We start from the raw sequence: 19,622 nt of genomic DNA, 5'->3' as shown, positions 1-19,622 counted from the left end.
GCTGTTGATCACTGGATTGTCTGGTCCAGACTCGGTTATTTACAGACTGCTGCCATATAGCTGGAATATTGCTAAATGCGGTGATAAGCAACAAACCAATCAAAGCTAGGTATTACTGCATTTCACTTGCATATCACAGACGAGAATTTTACTTATGCACCAGATAATTGTGGTCGTGAGTTTGAATCCCAGTTTAGTCTGTTTGTTTCTTTTGTTGTCTGTGCCATGGAGAGTTGGCTAACAGGGTTGGGGGTCAGGATGTCTGACATGGTTCATATGTCGTATCCCAGTTGCATAGATCTATGCCGAAGACCCGGGTTCAAATCCCCTAATGGGTACAATGTGTGAAGCCCATTTCTGGTGTCCCCCGCCGTGATGTTGTTGGAATATTGCTAAAAGCGGCGTAAAACCAAACTCAGTCAGTCATAGATCGATGCTCAGTCACTGGATTGTCTGGTCCATTGCTGATTGCGGTGTAAAACACTCTCATTCACTCACAAGCAGCATAAATGCATATTCTCTCAAATCCCAGGGGAGGTGGGGTAGTCTAGTGGTTAAAGTGTTTGCTCGTCACGCCAAAGAACCAGGTTCGATTCCCCACATGGATACAATGTGTGAAGCCCATTTCTGGTGTACCTTTTAGTGATATTGCTGGAATATATTGCTAAAAGCGGTGTGTAACTAAACTCACTCACTCGCTCACAAGCTGCATAAAAGCATATTCTCTCAAATCCACACCAAGCTGTTTCCCCTACCACTGTGATACAGCTGTCACCAGGCTGCTCATAGGATCTTAACCCATTTAATGTTTCCCTTTCACAGCTTACTGGAAATTACCAAAAAATCTGATTTTTACTGAAGGGAAAGAATAAAAAAGGTTGACTTAAATGTATCGTTTTTCAAAACTGTGCAATGAAATATTCCATCATGACACCTGTGTTGATAGATGTATGATACTCTGTGTAACTGATGTTGACATATCTATCAACCAAGCTGCCCTACTGGACCAATTGCCAAGTTCTGAGAGAATCTGGACAATAAAATATTCATCCCTAAACATGTACTCTGCAGAAACATGTGAAAATGGACCAGATCGTATTATTTTTGTCATTCTTTGATGTAATGCTCTCTGACAGGGCCAATCTCATTGTCAATACATACAGCTAGTGGCAGAGAAGCTGCTATGAAATTTGAATGAGGATGAGAGTATGTAGCCATTTGCCCCATCTGTTGACTGGGAGTTTGTTCTTGTTATTTCTGGCTCCTGAAAAATTTTCATTTCATTAATTTGCAGACCAACTACTGTCAGCATGTTCACGAATGCCTCGTATGTCATTCTAATGAAAACAAAAACAGGAGGTGGATTAATTGGAAAAAATGGACTTGCAAGAGAGAATTCAAATTAGGCATTCAATGGAAGGTGGAAAGTGGCAAATGTACCTCTGAATGGAACTATTTTCAGCTTTCAAACTCCAAATTGGACTAATTTTGTAAATGGTGCCATCGGTCTCTGATAGTGTGAGTAGTGTCATGTGTTCATCTATGCTCAATGGAGCAGAAGATTAACTGTGGACATGTTTACCCAGAAGCTCTCTGTAATGGCCTGGTGATGGTTTGTGAAACTTTATCCAACCCTCTTACCTGTGTAGAAGAGATACTCGTTACAGGTAAACAAACAGTACAATGCCTCCACCTCCAGGCCATGTGTACCGGTCAATGCTTAAGCAACTGGACACTCTCGCACTGGTTCAGACTAATTCTACGTTTGTCTGTCCACTTGTTGGTTTTGTTGTCTTAATTGTTTGACTATGATTGATTTCGGTATCCCATTACCAGAAATAATTTTTGGGAAGTTTACCTATGGTATTGTATTTGTGGATAATGTTTCTCATATTTGATGGGTGTGATTTTGCTTTGACAGGTCGTGCCTTGCTGACAATTGATGCACCTTTCCCATTTAACAATGGCATCATTGACATGAACATCTTTTCAAAGAGTCAGGTAAGATTTGATTTGTCTTGCTGTTAATTTCAATTTAGGTACAGAAGCAGTGTCTGATATTGGACAGATAAATAATTCATAAATTTCTATAAAGGATGGTAAAAAATGTGGTTTTTTCCCACCAAACATAAAAGTAATGTTCTATAATAAAGTGTCTTCAGCACCAGGTGACAGTAATACTTGTCCCCCATTTGTTTCAAAGTGAAGTAGATACATCAATAAATCTTGCTTTTCTTATGCATTCCACTTCTAAATGCCCTTCAAAGATTAGATGCAGTAGGCAATAGTAACATTCTCCAACACATGTTAAAGGTAAAGTGCATAAAGTGCAACAGGATCATTTTTATCAAGTACTGAATTTAAAGATTCAAACATTGTTACAAATTTTAACCTGGTTGGGGGCAGTGGGGTAGCCTAATGGTTAAAGTGTCTGCTCATCACGCTGAATACCTGGGTTCGATTCCCCACATGGGTACAATGTATGCAGTCCATTTCTGGTGTCCCCCACCATGATATTGCTGGAATATTGCTGGAATATTGCTAAAAGTATTAAGCAATGCTCACTCGCTCACTCACTCAATTGAGAAACATGCCACTTGTCACACAGGACTTCAGATCGTATATCACATTGTTGCATGAACTAACCTACCTGTAAGAAGAATTGTTGTAACATCAGATCACTGAGGATTTTCATTTTCATTTACACTAAACGAAATCATACTCTGGGACAACACATGTTGTCAAGATAAAGATTACTTCTTGCTTCAAATGATCTTATAGGTTCTCAGTGTGAAAGAACATAGCAAGTTATCAGCTGTTAATATGGACTGTTTTCATGTTTTATATTCATGTTCAAGGCAGTCCAAATGTTTCACTGCCTGTGCTTCCTTATGTAAGCTCATTATTGCGTGAAGTCAACAGGTGCCAGAGAAAATTGGTTAGATTCATTTTCTAATAACCGAAGCATATAGACTCTTTAGTTGATGGAACATTGTTGACTGTGGCATAAAACTCATTATCTCACTCCATTATAGTGATTGGACAATTCCTGTATATCCCATGGGGTAGTAAATTATTTAGTTGTCCATAGAACACAGGATTCTACAGAACCTTCTTTTGTTTTGGAAAGGTATCTATTGCATATTAGATACAAGCATTGTCCGCTAATTGTTATCTTCATACATAGGAAAGTGTGATACTATTACACTTGTTATCTTCATATATAGGAAAGTGTGATACTATTACACTTGTTATCTTCATACATAGGAAAGTGTGATACTATTACACTTTATGTATATCAGACCTCCTTAGTGATGCTTGTATAGACATACATTGTTTCACTTGCTAATATTATTCATGCTTTGCCATGAGGGGAGGTTTTGTCATATCATGGTGTGGGGCACAGGTGGCCCTGTTTCAAGTCATGACTAATGCTTAGCCTCTGAATATATATAATTTTCAAAGAAACAAATAATTCCTTTTAAATTTAAAAGGAGCCCAGTGAGAGGGGAGATTTAGAACCTGAGGAAATCTAGACTTGCTTCATTTAGTGCTTTAGCATTACAGAAAAGGTTGGTTGTAAGGGAAACTAATACAGTTCAGTGTAGGGATGAAACAGTACGCTCTTACCACGGCACATGTATTGCGGTACAAGGCCTTCGGTTCGGTTCGGTTCGGTCCGTTTCGGTTTGGTATACGAGAACTTACCTCCGGGAAAATAGTGGCCGTCTAGCAAAGAAATGCATTTTTGACAAAAATGGTTCAAAAAGGCTTTAAAAGGTTAATAAAATGACGGTGCGGAAACCGAAAATACCGAATGTTTAGATTGCATTACGGTATACCAAACCGAAGGCAAAATACCGCGGTTCTACTTATACCGCTGTATACCGTTTCACCCCTAGTTCAGGGACTATGAGACTATCTTAAGAGCTGCAGCTTACAGTGAGGTTTGAGGCCATTCACCATGCTGGAAATATAAGATTTCCAGTTCAACCTATTGTTGCTAGGTTTGTCAGCACCATACCAGTGCGGGTTAAAAAATAAGTGAAGTCTTTGGGCTTTACACCCACATCAAGAACCTGTGATGGTCCAGGTTAGAATATTGATCTTCAGTAACCCATGCTTGTCACAAGAGGCGACTAACGGGATCGGGTGATCAGGCTCTCTGACTTGGTTGACACATGTAATTTGTTCCCACTTGCGCAGATCGATGCTCATGCTGTTGACCACTGGATTGTCTGGTCCAGATTATTTACAGACCGCCGCCATATAGTTGGAATATTGCTGAGTGTGGTGTAAAACTAAACTCACTCACTCACTCACCCACTCACTATGCCCACATCAAGCTGACACTCCATGATATGGCTGGAATACTGTTCAATGTAGCACTGAACACAACTCACTCACTCACCCATGTTAAAATAAAATATAAATTTGCTTCTTTCTTTTCTGCAGAGACTTTGAAACTTTAATATACAAGAACATGTCTGACACCTATATGAACTTAAAGCCTGAATCATATACTTCTGCATGGCCACACAGTAGAATCATTGACTTTGAAACTTTAATATACAAGAACATGTCTGACACCTATATGAACTTAAAGCCTGAATCATATACTTCTGCATGGCCACACAGTAGAATCATTGACTTTGAAACTTTAATATACAAGAACATGTCTGACACCTATATGAACTTAAAGCCTGAATCATATACTTCTGCATGGCCACACAGTAGAATCATTGACTTTGAAACTTTAATATACAAGAACATGTCTGACACCTATATGAACTTAAAGCCTGAATCATATACTTCTGCATGGCCACACAGTAGAATCATTGACTCTGTAGAAAATTTGAAACTTTAATATCTATAAACATGCCTCATAGCTGCATGAAATAAATTCTTGAATTACTTATTTTTGCTTGGCCACACAATAAAATCATTCAGACGGACAAAATATGTCTGTATTACAGAAACCATAGATTTTCTTCAAAGTGACAGAGCCAGACATTTCAATCAAAATAATCAAGCTGCTGCGTCAACATGAAACGCCACAAACTGACGATATAATTGAATTATTCTATATACAAAGGCAGAGGGCGTATTTAGTGCATGTGACGGCATCATGGTGAAATTGATTAGAATGTTTCTGTTACTTTGATATTTGTCCATTGGACCTTGATTCTATGCTTTGAGTATCTATAACAGTTTTAGCCAAGTGTTCATGGCAACTAGGGTCTTCTGTGACAACTGTGTTGTGTATTAGAAGAACTAGAATACTGACTGACTGAGCTTTGGTTTTACGCCGCTTTTAGCAATATTCCAGCAACATCACGGCGGGGGACACCAGAAATGGGGCTTAACACATTGTGCCCATGTGGGGATTCGAACCCGGGTCTTCGGCGTGACGAGCCAATGCTTTAACCATTAGGCTACCCCACCGCCCCACTAGAATACTGTTGCTCTTTGTCTCATATTTGAACAGGGGCTGTGGGGTAGTCTAGTGGTTAAAGTGTTAGCTCATCACGCTGAAGGCCTGGGTTCAATTCCCTTCATGGGTACAATGTGTGAACCCCATTCCTGGTGTCCCCCACTCTGATATTTCTGGAATATTGCTAAAAGCAGCGTAAATCCATACTCGTTCACTCATATTTGAAAAATAAATAAAAATGATACATGGCCATTGTGTTTGTCATTTGTTTGACTAGTGGCAAAAGTTTACCGAGCTAACGAAATGGATACCACCTCTTTGTTATGGAAACTTTTATTAATGTTCTTTTCAGGGATATTCGTTACTGATGGTGATCAAGTAACCTGAATGTTATTGATATAGGAAATCAATAATGGTCATATGAAACTGATGGTAAAATCATCTTTTTTCACTTTCCTCTGATACATCATGATATCATGATTCTGTTTAAAAGGATCTCGGGGAGGATTGGTCACCAGAGTTTTGTCATCAGATTGAAATGATGATTTGGTGTTTGAAATTGGAAAATGTGTATCATCTTGACTGAGTGGTATATATTGTTGTCATACTATCAAAGACAGGATTTGTCACCAAATATGAAATGTCAACTCGCTAGAAAAATCAGTCTCCATTATAAGCTGAAATGGATTTCGGGTCGTGAAACAGACTGTAAAACACAAACTTGTCCTGAAAATGTTAAGGGTTAATTAGAATAAGTCCATTGTTGAAGTGGTCCATTGATCATATCTCACTATTTGTAAACACAAACATACTAGATTCTGGAAAAAAATGGTTCATCCTTTCATATTTTCACAAACCGACAGACTTGGATGGCGGTGGGGTAGCCTAGTGGTTAAAGCGTTTGCTCATCATGCTGAGGATCCGGGTTCTATTCCCCACATGGGTACAATGTGTGAAGCCCATTTCTGGTTCCCCGGCTGTGATATTGCTGGAATATGGCTAAAAGTGGCATAAAACCATACTCACCCACTCCTTCTTCCACTAATTTTCCAAGTGTGCTACTGTATCATCTATTCTATAGGACCCTTGATGATCCAGGTTAGAATTGGTCTTCAGCAACTTATACTTAATGTAACAGGTGACAACAGGATCAGGTGATCAGGCTTGATGACTTTTTTGCAAAGATCAATGCTCATGTCATGTCCAGACTCCATTATTTACAGACCGCCATCAAATAGCTGGAATATTGTGGAGTGCTGCATTAAACAATAAACGAACAAAACCATGCTATACATGTAATATTGACAATATAAAACATGGGGTATCATTTACAACCTTAGAAATTTGTTATTGTTTCAATTATACAAGTACGGAAAATAGTGGAAACCACATTTCAGGCCAGTCTGCAGTTTGTATCCAGTACTGCCTGAACAAGATGAATATGTTTACTATGTCTTGTCTTGTTTCGAATTATAGCCATCAAATGCATGCACGAATGATGGCTGCCATCATTAAATTTTTACATGCCCTAAACAAATTTGCAAAGGCTGCACTTAGACATCAGAATAACACTGCAGTCAACTCACAAGGCTCCATTTTTGTTTATGTAAATAACAGATAATACTTTAGATAAAAACAGTGACATTATTTTCAGAAAGCAGGTGAAAGTTGAATTTTCTTTTCTGGTTTCATCATGAAAATCAAATGGGACTTGCTCCCGTGGTTAGTGTATGGACACTGTTTTGATATCAAACATTTGACCATCTAATAATTCCTGACTTTTGCAAACTGTGGAAGGAAAAACGCTTCCTGTTTATTAAGACAGCTCTTTTTGTTTGGGAGGAATGAAGTTGTATTTGGAGAAATTTTGATCACACACAAGCGAACGTCCAATTTGTTTTGCTCAAACAACTTTTTTTTCCCCTTTGAATGCCAGGTGTGCTGAAACAATTTTGATAGTATTTACAAAAATGGTCGCAAATAGGATGGATATTTTTCTTAAAGGGCCTTCCCTAGGAATTCTATACATATTTCAAGTACAATAACATTTGAACCTGTGAAGTCCATTTGTTCACTGGAATATCCAACATTCTTACAGGTTTATCATGAAACTTCAAATGGAGAATTAAAAACATTCCATCCTTAGGGAAATATATATCACAAAAAAAGGGAATAAAATCTTTACAATTACATGAGTTAACCGGATATTAAAATGGCAACAGGCAATCTACTTTCAGTTATAAAGATTTTTCTGGGGAACTGTAAAGAAAATTGCATTATATGCTGTGTCTATTAATTCTTACAACACAAAATTAGTCGAGAGGGTTGAGAGCAGTTTCATTGTGTTTGAGACCACACATCCCATGTTGTATGGCTCTGGCTGCTAATGCCTTCGCTGGGGCAAGGAATCACAATTGTCAGAGATTCGATCACACTGTAGAATCGGTGCTGCCAAGTTGTCTTACCAAACCTAATTACAGTGTGATCAGACTGCAGTAGTACTAAATCTGTGTAAGAAAATACTGCTGCATGTGGACGGAAGCACTGGAACCTAAATAAAAATTATCTATTTGCAAGCAGTCAAGCTGAGACCACCCCACCAAACTAGTTTTGACTGTTCTGTTCCAAAATGTGTTTTTACCTTTCATATTGCTGCAGTGTGACGAAACCAATAATGTATCTGACTTTGAATACCTATCGCGATCCCCTGGGAGACACAATAATATTCAATATCAAATTATCAACAAATATAAAGTTCCTGGTAACAGTAAACTGTTATTTAAAAATATGAGATTTTGAAAAGAATTTGATTATCGTTTACCAACTGGTCATTTATTAGATGAAATGGGGGTGCAAGAAAGATATGAAATAATTATAAAAAATGAACACATTTTGAGGTGGATTGAGGGCGTGAAAAATACTATATATACCAACAAAATGTCATACAGTCCTACAAACAGTCTCATTTGGTCTTTTCATCCCATCCCCAGTCTTTCTGTAAGCCAGAATCCAAGATAGACTGTTAAGACTTCAGAATGAATGGGGCCGGTGGGGTAGCCTAGTGGTTAAAGCGTTGGCTCGTCACGCCGAAGACCCGGGTTCGAAACCCCACATGGGTACAATGTGTGAAGCCCCATTTCTGGGGTCCCCCGCCGTGATGTTGCTGGAATATTGCTAAAAGCGGCGTAAAACCAAACTCAGTCAGTCAGTCAGAATGAATGAAATTATATTGTTGAAAGTGACAGAAGGGATCCCAGTCACACAAGGTGTTGTGCATACACCGGAAGTATGCACCCCAAACCTGTGACTGTGGATTTAAATCCAGCTCACCATGACTGTTTCTCTGTAGGATACTCATGTTCATGAGTGCCACTTGGTTGGTCTTAGACCTGAATCACTACTGGCTCTTGTGGAATAATGTTTTCTTTTCTAAAATAACAAACAAAATAACTCTAATTACCCCCTTAGATGGTAGGGGGAGCTGATATGTTCAAATTCCCCTCGAGGTTAAAATATGTGAAGTACTGGCTTAATATTGCCAAAAATGGACCCGTGAAGATCCGGGGCGAGAATTGGTCTTCAGTAACCCATGCATGTTGTAAGAGGCAACTAACGGGATCGGGTGGTAAGGCTTGCTGACTTGGTTGACACATGTCATCGTATCCCAATTGCGTAGATCAATGCTCATGCTGTTGATCACTGGATTGTCTGGTCCAGACTCGATTATTTACAGATTGCTGCCATATAGTTGGAATACTGCTGAGTGCGGCTTAGAACTAAACTCACTCACTAAAAAGGTCATAAAAGTATACTCGCCTACACTCACGTGCAAATGTACATTCATCTGGTCTTGTTGTGAACAATTCACATCCGATTGTGGCCGGGGTCAGTTGCAGATAATTGGCTTACCTAGATAGCTGATAAATCTATAGTACTTCAACATCAATTCAGTAATGTGATTAACTTGTAGAGGATCAATTACACCTATCCTCTAGATGTGTAACCTGCAGCCGTCATCCCAGATCCACCTTAAACACATTGATTTCATCCTCGTATGATTCAGTTATTGACGGCCTTTTCATTGCCAGGTGATCAGTTCACAGTATTGTGAATTGCTTGTATCAATTTGCATTGTCCCATGTCATTTTCACTAAGATTAAGGGGTTTTAGTACACTTTGGAAAGGCGTTTACAGCTGAAAAGCATTGTACCCACTAACTTGAGTGACCTGAATTGACCCTTCACTGCTGGATGCTATAGGATTAAGCCAAAATGGCTGAATTTCTAAAGATTCATTTGATCATGCTGAGAATTGGGTCATATAATTGAACTCCTTTGAATCTTCTCAGTAGGTTTCATATTTTCTTCTGGTTTTTTATTCTGTGAACAAATTCAAATTATAAGCTTGTGACACTTGAAGATTGACCTTTTGATAGGAGTAAAAGGGACTCATCCAATTCATTATAAATGCAAGCATATTTGTCTACAATTTATGTTAATGCTTTCCATATTCAGTACATTAAAAATGAAGTGTACAATGAATGTATAAAATATCTTGTTCCATCACTAAGGATTTTAGAAAGGATTGTAACATTTTGACATTGAGTACACAAAGTGTGATTTTTACATGAGCAAGTGTATTCCAAATATGCACAAATACACATATTTTATCCTAAATCTTTTTATTAAGCTTGATCTACAGCCTCACCATTTTGTTTTTCAAGAAAGCTTTTGTCATTTTCCCACCAAGTTTCAGATGTGATAGTGAACGTCATATAGCAGAACTTTAATGACCCATGAAATGACCATTTTATGCATTTCATAACCCATACACTGCAGCTTCAATAAATTTTCTTCCAATTCCAGGATACAGCCTCTCACATCATTTACCGTTAATGAAATTCAACCTCTTTACATCAATGCTATTGACAAAATGTCTCACAAAAGCTGTACTTGATCTGATTCTCCAGTTACTAAATTTGATTTCCTCGCTTATAAATGAAATTATGATTCATAACTTCTCGAATCACCAACTTCAGTGAAGCAAGAAGGTTCTAATCCAGTGGACAAAATGATCTAAAAGTCAAATCAGCTGGAATTCTTATTTTAGACTTAATCTTTGTACAAAAGCCCTGAGCTCTATAGGTACAAGGCCTGTTCTTATCATGCAGATGTCTACACGTCTGTCGTAAAGTCTACCGTTGATAAGTGTAAAGCTCTAAAAATCCTAAGTGAGGATAACTAGATGTCTCTGTACTGCCGCAATCTTCACTGTCGGCATAGTTGTCGACAAATTCGGCACGGATGAAGAGCCGATTAGAAAACTTTATTGTACACAACCGACATGGCCAGGTGGATTTGTTTTGGGGATCTGATCGTCTTCAAATAAGAGCCAACACACTTTTGTTGATGCGTACTTTGCGCCAGCAGTCTTGAAAAGTGAATTGAACGTCTGATCAGCTCATGGTCTATTCAGAGTTGGTGACTGTGCGAATGTTGTCCCCGCGGATTGTACTAGTCCTCTGTCACGACCTCCTCTTGGCTGGACACCACGCTGTGACATCCAGCATTCACAATGATCTTTTGACCAGCGACAAAGTGGGAGGCTTTAAAGCAGAAATAATGTCTTTATTGGCAGATGATGCGATAAGCAGCACACTGGGTCGAAGATCGTGACAATATGGATGATGTTCATTTTGGTCGCCATGCTGGGTTGAGTTAACAGTGGTGATGGTCTGCCGATAATGTCATAGTTACAAAAGCTGACCAGCTCTTGAGTTTTTATTACTGTGTTAACCTCCAGACACAAATTGGAAAAGTTGTCACTATTTTGCACAGTCAGGAGTCGAACTGATTGGTTAGTTATCATAAGCAGCTAAGTGAAAGTCGAACCCATTATTCCTCGAGGTTAATCTTATCTCGTTGACAGCTTGGTCCACTAGTTTTGTAAGGCTGTTTTGCATCTAACTGTTGGGGTTTGATAAGTCAGGCCATGGCATCGGTTTCCTTAAACATATCTTTTTTTTGCCCCCCACAATTATTTGTGGTACATCTCACCCCTGTCACTGTTATCAAAGCAGGGGTAGTCAGTACTCTGAACCCATTCAGTACAAGTAACTTGTTTACAAGCATCAGATTCAGCTTTGCTCTTCTTGAACATAAAAATATGATATTGATCGTTCTCTTTCTGTATCCCCTCTCCTTCCTTCTGTTCTTTCTCTCTGGCTATCCCTTCCTCCCTCTTATTACCAATATTGCACTTCAGTTTCCTTCTTCAGGGTCTCAGTTTCTTGTAATGAGGTTAAGATGTATTTTGGTTCATTAAGGACATGAAACAAGCTAAAATTTCTGCAAGGCATCTTTCTATGCAGATGCGTTAAGCTCTCCATGTTTTCCTACCAGTACCTATTATTTTTTATCAAACATTGTGGTAGGGTGGCCTAGTGGGTGAAGCATTTGCTTGTCACACTTGAGGTTCAGGTTTGATGATGCACTGTAAATTTGATGAAATTGTGCTAAACGTGTATAATCAAGCTAAAATGTCATTTGCTTTCTTCCTATTTGGTTTGACAGGTAGCTCGGTTTTAAAATTGATCTTCATGCAGCAAACTGGTTAGATTGTCTTAATTGGACAAGAATATTTGAAGCCTATTCATTGTGTCCTTAACCTTCATATATTGCTGGGGGTGGTGGGATAGCCTACTGGTTAAAGCTCGTCACGCCGAAGATCCAGGTTCGAATCCCCACATGGGTACAATGTGTGAAGCCCATTTCTTGTGTCCCCAGCCGTGATATTGCTGGAATATTGCTAAAAGCGGCGTAAAACCATACTCACTCACTCACTCACTCATATATTGCTGCTTGAAACTCGGATATAACCGAGTCTTCTCACGTTTTCTCCAGGCATTTCTTAAAATCATTTCTTTTAACATGGTTTAACATGAAGAACATGCATCTGTTATGATACCATACAGATTACAGATCAGAATCACCAGTGAAGATCCGGGTTAGAATTGCTCTTCAGTAGCCCATGCTTGTCGTAAGAGGCGACTAACGGGATCAGGTGGTCAGGTTCACTGACTTGGTTGACACATGTCATCGTATCCCAATTACGTAGATTGATGCTCATGATGTCAGTCACTGAATTGTATGGTTCAAACTGTTATTTACAAATAGCTGCCATATAGCTAGAATAATGCTAAGAACTGCATTAAACAACAAACAAAAACAAAAATATATATAACATCTACACAAGAGTAAAAAGTCTTGATTATCTGGATTCCATTTGGTGAAAAAGTAATAAAAAAACTATATGAATCGATTGTGTAAAAATCAGGGACACCAGGTGTTCGTGAACATTCAATCCCAACCACGTCTTGCTTTTTCTTCTCCAGATTGTATTCATTTCTTATGAAAATTCCTCTAATATGGTTCAGACACATCTTCGCGTATCAATTACATGCTTCAAATGTTAAACCATCCTTTCCACTTGTTGGTAACCTTGAGTTTGGAAATCAATGCAATAAAGGACCATATGTATTCTGTTATCCCATAATACTAACTCAAATGTTCCCATAAAATGGTTAAAAAAATAACTGATTAAAAGTTTCTTTCTATTTTCTGTCTTGACTTGGCTTTCCACAAGTGAATGGGTGCAGAATGGATTTGGCATGTATAAAACCCATCCCATATTGTTAACAGATCTGAATGTTGATTGCAAACTCTAAACAAGTATTTGTTTACTCTAGAAAATTCCTCAGGGTTGAGTGATACACTAGGCAGATTCCTTCGAAGACAAACACATTTAACTTCTCTGAAATAGTTCATCTTTCAAGACAAAATGAGTTTTGCAGAATACCGTAAATCTTGGTTTTAACTATCCATGATATAATGGAAATTTTGGTGAAACAAGCACCTGTCAGAAAGTTTCTTCTTGATGTCCTTGCTTGTGACAGCTAAATGACAGATGTAACATGTTGTATGGTTCCACATGCTTTCCCATAATCAATTTTACAGTATCAGTGTTGCTTCAAACCTTTAAATGAAGCTATATGGACGTTCTTCACATTTCGTGAAACATACTGAAAGAAAATCTTTTGCAAGGTGATCTTGTTACGCTGTGTTGCTGCCAATTGCATAACACATTACCATCAGTTGGGTTTTAAGCTGTGTGTTTAATTTGGGTACTAACTGTGTGCTAATGAAATTTTAATTTTAATCAAGCACTGCAAGTCATAAAATGGCTGTCGAAGATTTGTAATTTCGGTGAATTACAAGCTGTTGTGTTCATAAAAGCAGTCATGAATTCATTCAATGTTTTCTACTGATTTTGATGGGCTGTTGTTAACAACACCATGGCAGTATTTCATATGTTTTCTGTTTGTGTGAGAAGGGCTTAATTGGCGGCATTACATTTCTAATTAGAATTGACTTTAGGTTTTTTAGCTGTTGACATTGAGATAGCTGGTCGCGAGTTTGAATCCAAGATTCAAAGTGTCTTTTACTCACCTGGCCCCGACTGATTATTAACAAAACAAAGTGCCATAGCTAAGGTATGACTTTAGTGTGAACACACTTTTTAGTAAAACATTGATTCCCTCACTTTGGGTATTGGGGGCGGTGGGGTAGCCAAGTGGTTATGGCATTCTTAAAGTTGCTGTGTGGAGTCAGTTTTATCATATTTTCTTATCCCAGGTGTCCCCGGTTATGGAATTGTTTTTGCCATACCTGTGCTTGTGTGTTTCACTAAAGTGAGGGGTGGTGGGGTAGCCTATTGGTTAAGGCAATTGCTTGTCATGCCAAAGATCCGGGTTCGAATCCTCACATGGGTACAACGTGTGAGGCCTATTTCTGGTGTCCTCCGCAGTGATATTGCTGGATTATTGCTAAAAGTTGCATATAACTAAACTCACTCACTACAACTTGCTTCATTTCGGGCTTTCTGTCCATGCTGTGATACTTGATTTTGAGGTAGTTACCATCTGATTCTCTATTACTGTAGATTGACAGTTTAACTACAGTAATAAGATTGTTTAATCCCTAACTTTTTTCAGTGCTATATAGCTGAAATACTGTTCAAAGTGAAATTAACCCTCAATCTAACGGTTGCTCCCTCACTCATTCTCACTCAAACCTACCACCTCACTCACTTACTCCTCCACCCTATTCCTCATCTATCCAGGGGCGGTGGGGTAGCCTAGTGGTTAAAGCGTTGGCTCGTCACGCCAAAGACCAGGGTTCGATTCCCCACATGGGCACAATGTGTTAAGCCCATTTCTGGTGTCCCCCGCCGTGATATTGCTGGAATATTGCTAAAAGCGGCGTAAAACTAAACTCAGTCAGTCAGTCCTCATCTATCTGTATCCACTCACTCACTCGAGAGCAGAAGGTCGCAGGTTCGATCCCCGGCCGCGTCGTACCAAAAGACGTTAAAATATGGTACTTGTTGGTCCCTGCCTGGCGATTGGCATTAATGGGTACAACAAGGACTGGTCGGCTCAGAGTCAGTATAATGTGTCTGAGTGAGTGGGATATTCATGCTTCACTGCGGCATGGTTTCTGTGGGCTAGCTCTATAAAACCAGCTTAAGTCTGGACTAGTACAAGCAGCCGCATATACACATACACACGCATGCACATCGTCATATGAGCGAAATATTCTCAAGCACGACATTAAACCGAATTTCACCTCACCTCACTCACTCACTCACTCACTTACTCCACCACCTATTCCTCATCTACACACCACCGATTTGCTCACTTGCTCACCCACTCGCTCACCTCGCTCGCCTAGTCTCCCTTGCCCACTTAACTGCTCTCGCCCACCCACCCACCCACTCACTCACTCTCACTCACTCACTCACTCACTCACTCATCTCACTTGCCCATTCACCCTCCCACTCACTCACTCACCTCACTTGCCCAGTATCTCCCTTGCTCACTTACCCACCCACTTGCCCTCCCATCCACTCCCTTACCCACCCACTTGCCCTCCCATCCACTCACTTACCCACCCACTCCCATCCACTCACTTACCCACCCACTTGCCACCCATCCACTCACTTACCCACCCACTTGCCCTCCCATCCACTCACTTACCCACCAACTCCCATCCACTCACTTACCCACCCACTTGCCCTCCCATCCACTCACTTACCCACCCACTTGCCCTCCCATCCACTCACTTACCTCGTGTGCTCACTGTTTCTCTTGCCCACTCACCCACCTACTCACTCACTCACTAGCACCCAGAATCTAGGTCTCAAACATTTGGCATGCAGGTGGCCATCTACATCATTCATGTTCATTCTTTTTAATGACCAAAGTAATTAAAATTAAGTTGTAATTAAGTTAAGAGATGTATGGTCCTGTTGCCATTTTGTCTTCTCGCCTGCCGAAAAAAGTTGTGATTGCATGTGTGCACCTGTTGTCTAAATTTGTCTCGTTGGAATCAAACCCTAGTTAATGCAAAAACATTGATTATATTTAAATGAGTTTATTCTGTGTGATCATTCATGTGTTCAATGTTTGTTGTGCAGTCAGGATATTGATCAGTGTTGGCTGTAGTGATATCTATGACATATTTTTCAGAACTCATTAATAGTTAATCTGCCGGTAATTAAAGACTACATGTTTTTCTATGCATGGAAGACTAATTTGAATCATACAAATTAATTTCCGTTAAAGGTGACTGGAGTAGGTTACCCACCCACTTAGATTAATATAAATGTTTGGAAAGAGATTGGTAAATGTGTTTTGATGAAATATTATGTAATTGAATGTCAGCACTGGATTTAGTGAAACTCAAAATTCTGATTTTAAGATTGTAATGTTGATTCTTTTCATTTTATATTATTTTTTAGGAGGGAGAGGGATCCACACATTTTGTTAAAACAAAGGGTGAAAAACAACAGACAAATGCTAATTTGTCTTCCAAATAGAATTCAAGATTGCACATGCTAAGAAGAAACATTGATTTTCATTTTGTTTTTGAAGATTTTTTTTATCCACTTTTTATGTTGATAGCCAAAAGGTCAAATCAGAAGATGGATTTTGTTGAAGGGTCAACGAGGTGATTGTAGAACTGGTTGAGTGCTGACAACAGTGATTAAATTGAGGTAGTGATTATGGGTAGGACTGTTTGGCTGGAGAGATGTTTTGTTAGGCGGCCAGGTTAATTAGGTAGAGACTCGCAATACAGACGTGACCAAAGACTAGGCCAGCAAAGACGGACAGCAAATTGATTGAAGATCTAGCTTTCTGCCGCTCAAATACTCTCTATACTTAACCACTGAGCCGCTTTCACTAGCAGTCGCAAGCTGCAGCGTTTATAGGTGAATAGACCGCGCGGTTCCCCAAGTCATGCTACATGGGTTTTCTTTGTGATGCATTCTGCTATTTTTATACTCACTAGCAAGAGATGAAACCATCGATCAGTGTTTATCAAATGTGAGCTGAAATACTATCTGTGTGGCTGACGCTCTGGACTTACACCTTGGTACCAGTGTTTGTGATTAAGTGACATTTATATATGGAGCTTTCAGAATGTTTGGAGTGATTCAGGTGTTGGACAGGTAAGTTAACGACTCGTCCTGTCAGTTTGGTGTTTATATACGCTGCTTCGATGGGTGTGTGTAATCAGTGGAATATCTGAATACAGTTGGATATTGCTTAGATCGAGATGTGATTGTCTGTCCGTACTCGGAGTGGATGTCCTTTATCAGTAACACAACAGTTTGTACTGATCTGTTAACATTGATGTATTACAAGACCCTTTAATATCATCAAATAATTTGATCAAGTTTTCCTTATTAATACAATAGAAAGATTAGATCTGGAAAACCTTCATTATAGTGTGGCAGGAGTTAACCAGATAAGCATAATCCATCTTTGTGAATTCTGTGAAAATAAATTCACATTTAAATTTAGATTTTCATTTTACATTGTTTAGTTTTTGTCAAACAGTGGAAAAGGCGGCATGTGTGAGATTTAGGACTGAGATTTTGATGCATCTTTCATATGCTAATAGCAGCAGGTGGCACGAGGCCTTTTTCCCTCTCACATGCAATACATAAACCATAGTGAGTGTGACGCCACTGTCATGCTTTTGTCAGGTCACAGAGAGTAGTTCAGCTTCACATGATCTCATGGAGTGTATGGCTGTTATGGGATATCGTCTGAGGTGACGTTATCTCCTAATGTAGGTATAATGTACATATCTCCCTTTGGGGGGACAGCATTCAGGCTGTAAATAACTCTTACTTGTCTATTCATGGATGGGAGGTATGGGCACATGTACTGTGATTGGCCTTAATGGCTAGCCGACAAGTAATCATGTTCTACATTGTGTATGTTTATGTGTGAATTCATATTGGTTAAATGCTCCCGGTGGTACATTATTGTATTTTATCTACCATTGTAACACTGGGTTATGACAAGGTAGTTTATCACATGGTTAGGACAGGAAGACATTACTGTATATGTAGGTAATTGCTATTTATATTTTACTGTTGTGGATATTACTTTTGAGGTGCTGTCATATGTTTTTCAGCAATGTGCCAGTGTTAAAACATCTTGCAGTTTTAAAATTGCATTGGGTTAAAGTCTTTTTAAGACCTCCGATCTGTCAGTGATGTGGAGAGACTGGTGTAAAGTGTGATAGTTAAAAGTTGTGTTAAACACTTCACAATGTTCCAACAGGGGACACCACTAATGGGCTCCATATAGCATACATTTGTTGGAATAGAACCATCAAAATCAGCTAGCAATATAACCAATAGGCTATCAGCCTGCTCCTTGTTTCATCAGTGTTAACTAGGAAGGAAAGTGGTAATACAACTTCATATTAAAATATTAACCTGTGTTTTATCAAAACCAACATATTTCTGAAAAAACAAATCTTTTACAGAGGTGTCAGATCTGAACAATACTGCATTATCTTTTGGTCCATATTTTCAAGGAAATTATTTTTGTTGCCTGAAATATTCTGTGCAGTTAAAGTGACATTTGTGGCACTTACATATGAAAATATATTTGCAGTTATATAAAAAAATGATGTAAATTGTATAATCTGGGTTTTATATATCCGAGACGCAGGATCAAATATTCCCATATTGCTCAGGTAATTTGTCTTCCTTACCTGGTGTAGCTTAAAAGGACATGTTTATTGTTTTGACTATCCTCTTACAATAATACAGTAATATCAGTCTTTGGTGGTGCCTATCAATTACCCACTTGTTTTGATGATAGTCTTGACAGATTTCATGTATCCATGGCAGCCATATTAGATTTCAGGTCAAACAGTTAAAATTTCAGCTTGTTCAACCATATAATGCTGTGTTTACATGCAATCGTTTATCCATCCTATAACATACCCGATGTGAGAAATATGGCACCCTGGGAATTATTCCTGTATTTTCAGGTTCACAAACTTTTAAAGAACTGTTCTTAAGCTGTTTAACAATGTCTAAACGATAAATGTTTTTACTCTGATAACTTAAACATTGAAATCTTGGTTCTGAAATCCAGTGTAAAACAGCTGCTTTATTCTTGTCCTCAGTTTCAAGGGTCAGCGACCATAAACACAACTAACCCTCGGATGGTTCACTTTCACCTTTAAATACCTAAACATGTGAGCCCACTGCTTTAAACGAATATGGATTTCTAGAACATGTGTAGAAATGTTGTTTTTGTGATAAAAACTGCTCTGACTGCTTTAAAAATATTCACGTTGCTTGAAGGATGGAATGAAATTGATGAAAGTTACTACTCGCAGGCTGGGATAGAGTCCAATAGTATTTTTTAAGATCCTTGTGAATTTTCGCTTTGAATATGCTGATGTTCGCAGTGCTGAATCTTCTCAGAGGTAATCATTAGCTGAAGCTTTGTTTTAAGCCGCACTCAGCAATATTATAGCTATAAGACAGCGGTCAGTAAATATTTGACTCTGGACCAAACAATCCAGTGATTGACATAATGAGCATTGTTCATGATGGTTTGAATCAATCAAGTCAGCAAGGGTGACAGCCCGATCCCGTTACTCACCTCTTATGTCAAGCATGGGTTGCTGAAGATCAATTCTATCCCTCATCTCTGAAGGTGAAGCTCACAACACTCAGTTGTGTCTCTAGTGGGAGTAGGGTACATTACAGGTTGTTGTTGTTGTTGTTGTTTGAAAAAACCCAGATTTTC

The 19,622-nt window shown here is 38.9% G+C and overlaps 1 protein-coding gene across 5 annotated transcripts in view; it reads left to right on the top strand.

Annotated features, from left to right (window-relative positions):
* LOC124276604 (protocadherin-11 X-linked-like) overlaps positions 1–19,622 on the top strand; it is a 116,892-nt gene that overhangs the window by 26,594 nt on the left and 70,676 nt on the right. Inside the window, exon 2 of one of the 5 annotated variants that reach the window (XM_046712345.1) lies at positions 1,922–2,001. The gene's annotated coding sequence lies outside the window, so the exon portion shown is untranslated. Of the gene's footprint in view, positions 1–1,921; positions 2,002–16,780; positions 17,006–17,566; positions 17,632–19,622 lie in introns of those variants that run through there. The other 4 variants (XM_046712801.1, XM_046712732.1, XM_046712288.1 and 1 more) reach the window with 4 other exon arrangements.

Source organism: Haliotis rubra, unplaced genomic scaffold, assembly GCF_003918875.1.
Source record: "Haliotis rubra isolate DU_JTF1 unplaced genomic scaffold, ASM391887v1 Scf1, whole genome shotgun sequence".
In the NCBI taxonomy this organism is placed as follows: domain Eukaryota; kingdom Metazoa; phylum Mollusca; class Gastropoda; order Lepetellida; family Haliotidae; genus Haliotis; species Haliotis rubra.
Note: the sequence above shows the minus strand (reverse complement) of the source record. Positions and strands in the feature narration are given on the sequence as shown.